Source organism: Alligator sinensis, unplaced genomic scaffold (assembly GCF_000455745.1).
Source record: "Alligator sinensis unplaced genomic scaffold, ASM45574v1 scaffold880_2, whole genome shotgun sequence".
In the NCBI taxonomy this organism is placed as follows: Eukaryota; Metazoa; Chordata; order Crocodylia; family Alligatoridae; genus Alligator; species Alligator sinensis.
This window is the reverse complement of record NW_005842934.1, coordinates 150,156-160,376: the sequence shown is the minus strand read 5'-3', so window position 1 is coordinate 160,376 and position 10,221 is coordinate 150,156. Positions and strand designations below refer to the sequence as shown.

Here is a 10,221-nt window from a genome sequence, read left to right as displayed (position 1 = left end):
TCCTGCTGGAGGGGGGCCGCCAAGACCCCTATGGGCAGCGCTGGGGGAGCGGGGTGCTCTGGGATGTCCCATGATACACCAGCGTGGGGGAGCAACATGCTGAGTTGTCCCATGATGCGTTGGGGGAACAGCACCGAGGTATCCCATGATGCACCAGAGCAGGGCAGGGGCAGCACTGAGGCATCCCATGATGCACTGAGGGAACAGCACTCCAAGGTGCCCCATGATGCACCAGGGTGGGAGGAAGAGCAGCGCTCCGAGATGTCCCATGATGCACTGGGGGAAACAGGACTCAGAAGTCCCATGATGCACTGGGGCTGGGGGACAGTTGCCATCAAGCTCTCTGCCTGGTGGGGCCGCCGCAGTGTGAGTGGGTGGGAGGGCCCCGTCCTGAGGGGGGGCAGCCCCATGCCTCGGTGGCATCCTATTGCGTCATCTCTGCAGCACCGTGATGTCAGAACCCTTAAACTAGGTTGGCCGGGGGCTGGAGACCAGAGCCCGGGGGTAAGTGGGGAAACGGGAGACCCAGAGGAAGAGCAAGCAGGGAGGGCGAGAGGGGAGGCGCTCTCATTCTTTCTGACAAATCAGGGCAATCGTCCAGTGACCCCGGGTGCCTGGCCATCAACCCACGGAGCCTGGGACACGAGCAGGAGGGACCAGACGTCTTTGCGCAGTCACAGCACTATGACGTGATCAGAATAACAGAGACGTGCTGGGAGCTCGCAGGACTGGAGCACGGTCATGGACGGGTGCAAACTGCTCAGGAAGGACAGGCCGGGGAGAAGAGGAGGAGGAGTCGCACTTTATGTAAGAGAGCTGTATGACTGCTCAGAGCTCCAGTATGGAGCTGGAGAGAGGCCTGTTGAGGGTCTCTGGGTTAGAGGCAGAGGAGAGAGCAACAAGGGTGATGTCATGGTGGGGTCTGCTATAGACCACAGACCAGGAGGAGGGGGTGGACGAGGCTTTCTTCCAACAGCTAGTGGAAGTTTGCCAGTCACACACCCTGGTTCTCATGGAGGACTTCAGCCTCCGTGACATCCGCTGGGAGAGCAATACAGCAGTGCCCAGGCAATGCAGGGAGTTTTTGGAGAGTGTTGAGGACAACTTCCTGGTGCAAGGGCTGGAGCAGCGAACTAGGGGACATTCTCTTCTTGAGGTGCTCCTCACAAACAGGGAAGTTATTGGTGAGGTATGTAGTAGTGGATGACAGCTTGGGCAGCAGTGACCACAAGATGATTGAGTTTAGCATCCTGAGGAAAGGAAGGATGGAAAGCAGCAGAGTAAGGACCCTGGACTTCAGAAAAGCAGACTTCAGCTTACTCAGGGAACTCATGGGCAAGATCCACCTGGGAAGCCAGACTGAGGCAGAGGAGTCCAGGAGACCTGGCTGTACTTGAAAGAAGCCTTACTGAGAGTGCAGGAACAAACCGTCTCAACGCGCAGGAAGACTAGCAAATATGGCAGAAGACTACCTTGGCTTAGCAGGGAACTCCTCACTAAACTAAATCACAAAAAAGGAAGCTGATAAGAAGTGTAAACTTGGACAAACAAATAAGGATGTTTGTAAAAGCATTGCTTGGGCATACAGGGATGAAGTCAGGAAGGCCAGAGCGCAATTGGAGTTGCAGCTAGCGAGGGATGTGAAAGGTAACAAGGCTTTCTACAAGTATGTCAGTAGGAAGAGGAGGATCAGGGAAAGTGTGGGTCCCTTACTGACTGGGAGAGGCAGCCTTGTGACAGAGGATGCAGAAAAGGCTGACGTGCTCAATGCTTTTTTCAGCTCAGTCTTCACAGACAAGGGCAGCTCCCAGGTTACTGAACCGGGCAGCACAGTTTGGGGAGGAGGTAAGCAGCCCTCAGCACTGAAAGAACAGGGTAGGAACTGCTTAGAAAAGCTGAACATGTACAAGCCCATGGGGCCGGATGGGATGCACCTGAGGGTGCTGAGGGAGTTGGCTGATGTGATTGCAGAGCCACTGGCCATCATCTTTGAAGACTCATGGCAATCAGGAGAGGTCCCAGATGGCTGGAAAAGGGCAAACATAACACCCATATTTAAGAAAGGAGGATCTAGGGAACTACAGATCTCACAATTACCCACCAGGTGGTAGGGGCCAGAGTTAAGGCACCCCTACCCACCTTCCACCAGTGAGGTTTGTGGTCCTGGCATTTAGTTGAGACTACCACACTGCCAGCAGCCCCACCAGGCCATCCTTAACTGGCAGGGTGCAGTTTTAGATCATGCCCAGGACCTGGAGCCCCTAAGCCATCCCCAAAGCTCCTGCCCTTACCTCCAGGATGTTCCAGAGCTGTAGCTCAGCCAGCTGATGTTTCTTTCACAGCCCCTGGCAGCAAACTGCTGTCTCCCCCTATATAAGCTGTGTCCTAAGATGGCCACCCTAATCAGGCACCTGCCAGCTGCCTGCCTCAGCCCTTAACTGGCAAGCACCTGAAGGTGTGCTGCCATAGGGCATAGGATTTGTGAGGAGAGGCTGAGGGAACTGGGTTTATATAGTTTAGAGAAGAGAAGAGAGGACTGAGAGGGGTTTATTAACAGCCTTCAACTACCTGAAGTAGGGGTTGAAAAAAGGAGGGAGCTGGACCTTTTTCAGTGGTGTCAGATGACCGAATAGGGAGCAATGGGCTCATGTTGCAGCAAGGGAAGTTTAGGTTGGATATTAGGAAGTATTCTCTCACTAGGAGGGTTTTCTCACTACAACAGGCTACCCAGACAGATGCTGGAGTCTCCACCCTTGCAGGTTTTTAAAACCTGGCTTGACAAAGCCTTGGCTGGGATGATGTCGTTGATGTCGTTGGTCCTGCTTGGAGCAAGGGGTTGGAGGTCCTTTCCAACTCTCATTGTCTAGGATTCTGTGTCAGTGATGTCACCAGTCTAGTATGGGGAAAAACCTCCAGTTCCCATAGCCACCTGCACGCAAGGGAGTGAGTGATGGGTCTGGCATCTCAGCCACCCACCTTTGCCCAGCCCCAGTGTCCAGGCACCCATGTACAGCTGGGCTTTTGACTCTGGTCTCGAGCGAGGCACTCCACTGCCCCGATGCTTGGTACATCGTGTATCACTCCTGCCACTGCTGAAACAAAACCACTGGTGCTGCCAAATGTCACAGTACATGGCAGCTGCAGCTGGAACAGAAGGAAGAGGATGGCTCGGGTATTTGTTTAGCCAGGAGAGTGACTAAATGCCCTTTAATCTTGATTGGAAACCGAGGGATACCCTGCTGCTATATGCTAGGACACCTGGGTTCCTTGGAAATCACCCATCCAAGCATAATCCACTCCTGGCCTGTCTTAAGCTCATGACAGCTGACAAGCACAAACAGAGCCAGCGTGACTGAAAGCATATTACTATGCCAGTACCATCTTCCTCTTGTGATGACGACAAGACTGGTAGATGCCACAAGGCTGTATCATTGCAGAGGAAGTCTTAGCCGTCAGACAGCTAGCATGGTTATCATTTATTTTTATTCCATTCTCTAGCACACATTACGCTTTCCTTTGATTCAGAAGAGAGCAGAAAAAGGTTTGAGGAAAGGGGGTGGGGGAAGAATCTCATGTTACAAAAGGGAAAAGCACACACGGATATAGTCGGCTCTCTACAGCAAAGCAGATATATACCATGAACGGCAGCAGAACAGTCCTGTTCTTCCAAGAAAGAAGAGCAGCTTGGGGTTGGTTGCTAAGGGAAAGACCATTCCTGGTAGCTCTTTGTGTTCTTCTAGCGACAGAAGCATTATACTATCATATAGAATATACAATGTCCAGCGCTCTCTCTGGATGCAGACATGGGGCTGACAGGGCTGCAGATCCTAAAGCTTCAAGAAACATGAGCCAGGCCCCTAACAAACAATCATTAGATTTATTTATTTTTTTAGTCAATCGCAAGGTTTCAATTGCTTTTTTAAAGGAGGGAAATTGTGGTTTTTTGCATTTGTCTTCTAGGGTTTGAGCGTCTAGTGGTCATGTGTAGGATTTTCTCTGCAACCACAAGGGTGAAGAATTGAGTTTATAAAGAAAAGAAGAAGCTGAGATTATTCTCATGTCATCGCATGAAATGAGATCTTGAGTAAAAGAGCAGCTGCCTCCATGTTAGTGACACTGGGTTTCCAACTCTTGGACCAGATCCCTCAGCCTTATGGGAGGTATCTGCTCAATGGAGTCAGTTTTAGGTCTGGCTCTTTAGGAAGGAAAAGGTGCAGTGAAGGAATCGGGCTGCCAGTTTTGCTGTGAGTGAAGGGCTGGGTAGAAGAACCAGGATCTGGAGACTCAATGATGGGCATCATATTGAGTCAGAAGGTAGATTTCCACCTTATAGACCGACTAAATCAAAGATAACTTCATGTGATGCATCTGATGAAGTGAGCTTGGGCTAATGAGAGCTTTTGCTATTTATATTATATATCTATTTCAGTTAGTCTATAAAATGCAAATCTACCCTGCCTGATTTCAGACTAACACAGTGAACCACCTCTGATCATAGTTTCGCTCTTGCGTCCTTCTCACCAGTCTAGTCCCTGCTTCCTCTGTAGGCCCCTGGGTGGCACATCCCTGGACCTGCCGGGTGAAAGTGCGTAAGAATTAAGTCCATTAGAGCACAAGATAAGTAAATAACATAGAGTTACCCATCCTCAATGAGCTGAAAGAACCAAAATATTCCAGAAGGGATGAATGTTGTACCTTTCTGAGTTTATGACTCATTTTTCAGATCCAAGCATGCGTAGTTTTTCACATAACTGTGTTGGTGCCAAAACTGGTGTGAAGCCATCAGGCATTCAATACCTTTTCCTGAAATAATAAAAGGTGTGATTGGTGTGCATGATAACTGACAGGAGAGTGACAGCACCTCTGAGAGAGGGATTGGATGAGCAAATGGCTGACTCGGGGTATGACTGGGTCATTTAAAAGGAGCTTGCACCCAAGGTAGGGGTGCGTGCCTGGGACTATTTGTGCACTTGTACACACACACGGGGAGCCTGGTCCAGCACACTGGAAATCCAGTGCGTCAGAGCAGACTTGATTTATTGAGCGTGCTGGAACAAGTACATTGATGTGCTCTGGCAGCCTCACGCATCACATGCATCAGCAGTGCAATGCGTCTCCGTGCTGAGAAAATGGTGGTGGTGCTCTTTGAACTAACACACATTTGACGTGCTTTAGTTCAAAGCGCACCGCTGCTGATGCACATGACACGCGGGCATTTTTAATTAGCGCAGCTCAATAAAAGCACCTGGCGCTACATTGAGAGCATGTGTAAAAATGCCCTCTGTGTCTGTATTGTCTGAAGGGCTGTGTGCCATGGTGTTGTGAGTTGAGTCGCTCTTGTATTGATTGGGGTGTGGTAAGGTGTGTAATAGATTTTTTTTTTTAAGGAAAATTTTTTGTGTTCCAAGTCAAATTAATTCCAAATTCGTAAGTCATTCAAGAACCAAAATGGCCTTGCTAGTGGCATGAATGACTGGTGCTTCCTGCGACTGGGTGGGCACCATGGCGGCAAGCGGGGACCACCCGCAGCTGTTGCTGGCGGTGTTGGCAGCAGGGAGTGGGTGGTGAGTGGCGAGCAGGGGCTGCCTGCAGCCACCACCGGCCACGTCAGCAGCGGTGGGGGGGCGGCAGGGGCAGGTGGCGACCCCCCCCAAAAGCCAGTGGCAGCTTAGGTGGTGGCCAATCTCAGGGGGGCCATGTGCCCCCCCACTACACTTGCCTATGACTACCGGCAAGCATCCTCCAGCCCTGCATGGGGTTTTAGATGCTTCCAAATCCTTTGGTGGGCATCCTACGTGCAGGCCCAAGCTTGGAGGCTTGGGGTTCAGATGCCCCTGAGTTTTGCTTGCCGTCAGCCATATGTCTACAGAAGCAAGCTAGGGAGGAGTCTCCCATTGCCATAAAGTTGGTGTGTAGCCAGGATCCTCCCACTGGAAGCTGGCCAGCGGGAAGCTAACTGTGAGGCTGTCACAGGGAGTCCTATCCGCAAGCAGACAAGGGTGCATCCCTCCACTATGCAGTGCTATTTTAATTGCATTACCTTGATCAGGGTATTTCACCTGCCACCGTTGTGGTCATGGTATTTCCCCTACCAGATAAGTATGTGTGATAGGTTGTGGTTGCATATGTACACCTCTCTGGTTGTGGAGTGAGGAGGCATTAGCTGTGGATTGTCTATTCCCTGCCAGAGACCAACACCAGCAAAGCAAAGGTGACAGATCACCCTCCTTTGTAGAGTGGAGTACCTGAACAAAGGGAAAAACTCTGGGGAGCGGGTAGAGGGGCTGGGGAAAGCTCTTACTCGTACTGCACGGATAACTGTCACTGCCACAGCTGTCAGAGCCTGCAACATCCTTGACACCTGAGTGAGAGAAGGGAGTTTGCTTTCTATTCTCTACATCAACCGCTCTGTTACTGTGTGTTCATTGCGTTCTCATCGTTCATTGCTGTATGTTAATTATTTGCTCTTATATAATAGTTGCGTGGTTTAATTACTAATTTGTTCATTGATTTCTTATTAGCCCATAGTGTCAGATTGGCCTACGGCCTGGTCTCAATAATCTGATAAGAGAAAGCCACCCACCACCTTTCACAGAGGCAGGGCTGTAACAGCGGTTCACTGGTATAATTAATTAATTAGGAACAGCCTCCTCAACACCTGGAGTTGTAGCAACCAAGACCCTGGCCCTTCTGGACTTCTTAACAGTGATTCTCATTATGAAGAAAATGAATATTGAGTTGCTGTCATCAGTGCGTGTTGTACAGATGGGCAAACTGAGGCAAAGAGCCGTGCAGCAAGATTACATAGCGAGTGAAAGGCAGAGGCAGGCCTGGTTTTATTGAGAAGCCGTGCTGCATCCTTGTTGCAGAGCTAGACTGCCCTCACCCCCACTGCTTCAAGAGAAATTGTGTTGCTTTCAGACACACTGTCAGCCCTGCAGACCCTCTGAGATCCCCAGGACCAGGGTCTTCCCTCCAGAGAGGGAAGCAGAGAATTGCTTTCCAGATATGCAACATTACCTTGCTGGAAGGGGGTTTCCAGATCACCCTTGGAAGAGGTGACAGGCTCGTAAGGAACCTCCAATCTCTCTTTGCAAGCAGGGACCTCCGAGCAGGGCTCCTCATGGCTTACAACAACCCCTTCATGTCTTTCTTTTAAAATTACAGCCTAATTCTTAGCACCAGGCTTTGTCTGAGAGCTCCCTTGCATGCATACTGCCTTGAAGTTGGCCTTGACCTAGCTGCATAAAAAGAGCTCAACTTTCTTCCCTGGAGGAGAAACGACTGGAGAAAACACACCCATGCTTAGGCACTGGATCGGCGTGTGAGGCACTGTGACAACCGTCTGAGCACTGCCCCACTGATCTCACTCCCTCCCCCTCCACCCCTGCCCAAAAAAAAGAGCACATGTCAGGAGGAGAGCAGTAGGGGAGCTGGAGAAGAAATAAGACCATTGAGGAGATCAGCTCTTCCTGCTTCTCATGGATCCCCAGAGCAGGATTTGGTACCAACACCCATGTCCCTCATACACAGAGAGAAGCAGCTGCCAGCTATTCTCATCCCTCGCCTGCACTAGCACAAGGAGCTGCGCATTCAAGGAAACAGCTCTTTGGAGAAGAGCAGCCAATGACTAAATCTCTGTAGAAGCCAGAGTTTTAATAGCACCCGCTTCGCTCCTCCCACCTCCTCCAGGCAGCAGCGGCGAGATGATCTGAGCCATCTCCTGGAGCTTGGGGTGGGGACCAAGATCATTTGCGAGAAGGGCCATCGCTGACCAGACTTGTCAGCCTGTCACGGATGCAGAAGCAAAGTGAGCATCATGCTCTGTCCCTGGGGCAGCCGACCGCCCCTCTGTAAGCTGTCAGACACCAATACCTGTCTCCCCTTGCTCTCCCAAAGAAACTGATCCTGGAGAAGATCTTGGAGGATGATACATTCAGGAAGATACTGGCCCAGTCGGAGGCTATGCGGGGTCCCCACAAGCAGTCTCTGGGCTGGAGGAGGGAGAAAGCGGAGGAACAGGGAATCCTGCCTTATTCCCAACAGGGCAGTCCCCTGCCAACTGGGGAGCCCTGGGGAGGGGCAAGGCAAAAGAGCCCAGCTGCTGACTGAAGAAGACTTTGATGCCCCCCCCAGGGAGCTGAGGGATGAGAGAGAGGAGCCAGAGGTGGAGTCCCCTGTGGCAGGGCCCAAGTTTGAAGTTGAGCGGAAGTTTCTGTCTCCTGGGCTGGTGTCTCTCCCTGCCAATCCTGTTTCTAGCTTTGCCAGGCACTCTGTGGTCTTGGAGGAGGCCCTTTGTGGCAGACTCATGGCCCACTTACCTCAGCCCGGTGTCCAGGTGGCCGGTCTGCTGAGGAGCTGGCCAACAGCACGGTCCAGCCCCTAGAGCAGGGGTGCTCAACATTTATGTTCCCAAGGGCACATTTAAAGTTAAAAGAAAAAGCAGCGGGCACCAATATGAATATTAACGTTTAGAATTTAGAATCCTGGATATGCGCATGTGCATAGTTTTGTCTGGGGAGAGAGTAGTAGTAAGCGCCACTCTGTAACTACGTCAGTCAGACTGACTCGATTTCATTTTGGCGGCCGTTGTGTACAGCCTGTGAAATTTTTTTTGAAGTGTTGCTGTTCTGAGTTCAGTCAGCAGTGACAGCGGTTTTTGTTGGAATAATGATTTTTACTGATCATGAAAATGCGCGCGGGCACCTGAATAAACCTTGAGGGGTGCCATGGTGCCTGCAGGTGCCACGTTGGGAACCGCTGCCCTAGAGCTCTGGGCATAAAAGGAGCCCAGGAGCTGAAACACAGCAGGGAAGACAAGGGAGTACTGCAGTGGAAACAGGCTCCCCCCACAGCCAGAATGAAGCTGGTGCAATCTTGGGTGATTTTGCCCAGCTAAGCAGCGTTTGCCTAACCAGCTATTGCAGCAGCCACAGAGAGTCAGAGTGCATGCCTGCCAACCGCCCAGGAACTGGAGCCCCTCTGCGGGGCAGAAAATCCCAGCGAGCCTGATGATGCTGAGACCAGCATGGCTGTGAACAGAAGCGGCCCCAGTGCCAGCGTGGGAACAGCAGTCGACAGCCCAGAGAATTCAGGCCTGACTTTGCCTGCACCCAGCCACAACAACACTTGCAGGACAGTGCAGGTCAGCTGGGGTTGGGAGAGGGCCACCTGGTGGATCCTGCCAGGGCCCATGGGGGAAAGACCTCTTTAAATCCACTCACCCTGTCTGAGCATCCATGGAGCCAGAGCTCACCAGCGGGAAGTTATTCAAGCCATGGATGCCACAGGGGTGTAAAGGAATGATCCATGGGACACTTTGGTACATGGCTAGGCAGTAGCTAGCCCAATAATTGGTTCCAACCCAAAGGCCCTCATGATGTGGGACTGCATGAGAACCAGGTGAACCCTATTTCAAGAAGTCCCAGATGCTGAGACAAAGCGCTGAGTGCGGTGGGCATCATTGTCATGCCATTGCATTGTCCAAACTGATTGCTTTAAAGAACAGTTATAATTTTGTTAGCCTGTGAAGCCATCACCATACCCCTGTGGGCAACTGACAGGCAGGACCTTAATGCAAGAGTGACCCAGCACCTTCATCACACCAGGTTATCACCAAGGCTGAATTAGTACCACCCAAACAGAAAGGGGTGAGGTGTAGGGGAGGAGGAGCCCCACATGAGAAGTGCCACCAGCATCACCCAGGATCCAAGGGATACCAATGGACTATGCCTCCAGGTGCCACCTCAGATAATAAGCCATGGGGGGCAAGTAGACCCCGGTGTGGCAAAGATGAATAGGCAGGGCACAGCAGCACCAGCACAGTGATTTTGAGTCTGCCACAATTGGTGCATTGGCTGGGAAGGAAGACAGCCCACAGACTGAACGGCCATGGACAAGGCAGGAGCCATGTGCCCGGACAAGACCTGGAAGCAAAGGCAGAGGATAATCCTGCAATTGCTACAAAAGCTAGCTGACGCAGGCAAAATCTTGGGAGATGGAGGCTCATGTTGCTTTGTTCTCTTAATAGCAGAACTTGGCGGAGCAACTGGCTAAGATCCAAGTAGTAAAAGGTGGTAGCCAAGAGATTTTCTGGATGCCCTGGATGGTTAAGAAGGATGATCCAGAGACCTACTTAGAATCATTTGAACATCTGTCAATGGCAGCAAGCTGGGATGTAAGATGATAGGCCCTACAGCTGGGGCCACTACTAACAGGATG

General features: G+C 51.3%; 1 protein-coding gene across 3 annotated transcripts in view; it reads right to left on the bottom strand.

Annotated features, from left to right (window-relative positions):
• Positions 1–2,333, bottom strand: part of TDRKH (tudor and KH domain containing) — a 15,564-nt gene extending 13,231 nt beyond the window's left edge. For all 3 annotated transcript variants that reach the window (XM_006036231.3, XM_006036233.3, XM_006036234.3), the window contains exon 1: positions 2,292–2,333. The gene's annotated coding sequence lies outside the window, so the exon portion shown is untranslated. The remainder of the gene's footprint in view (positions 1–2,291) is intronic.
• Positions 2,334–10,221: the final 7,888 nt, after the last annotated feature.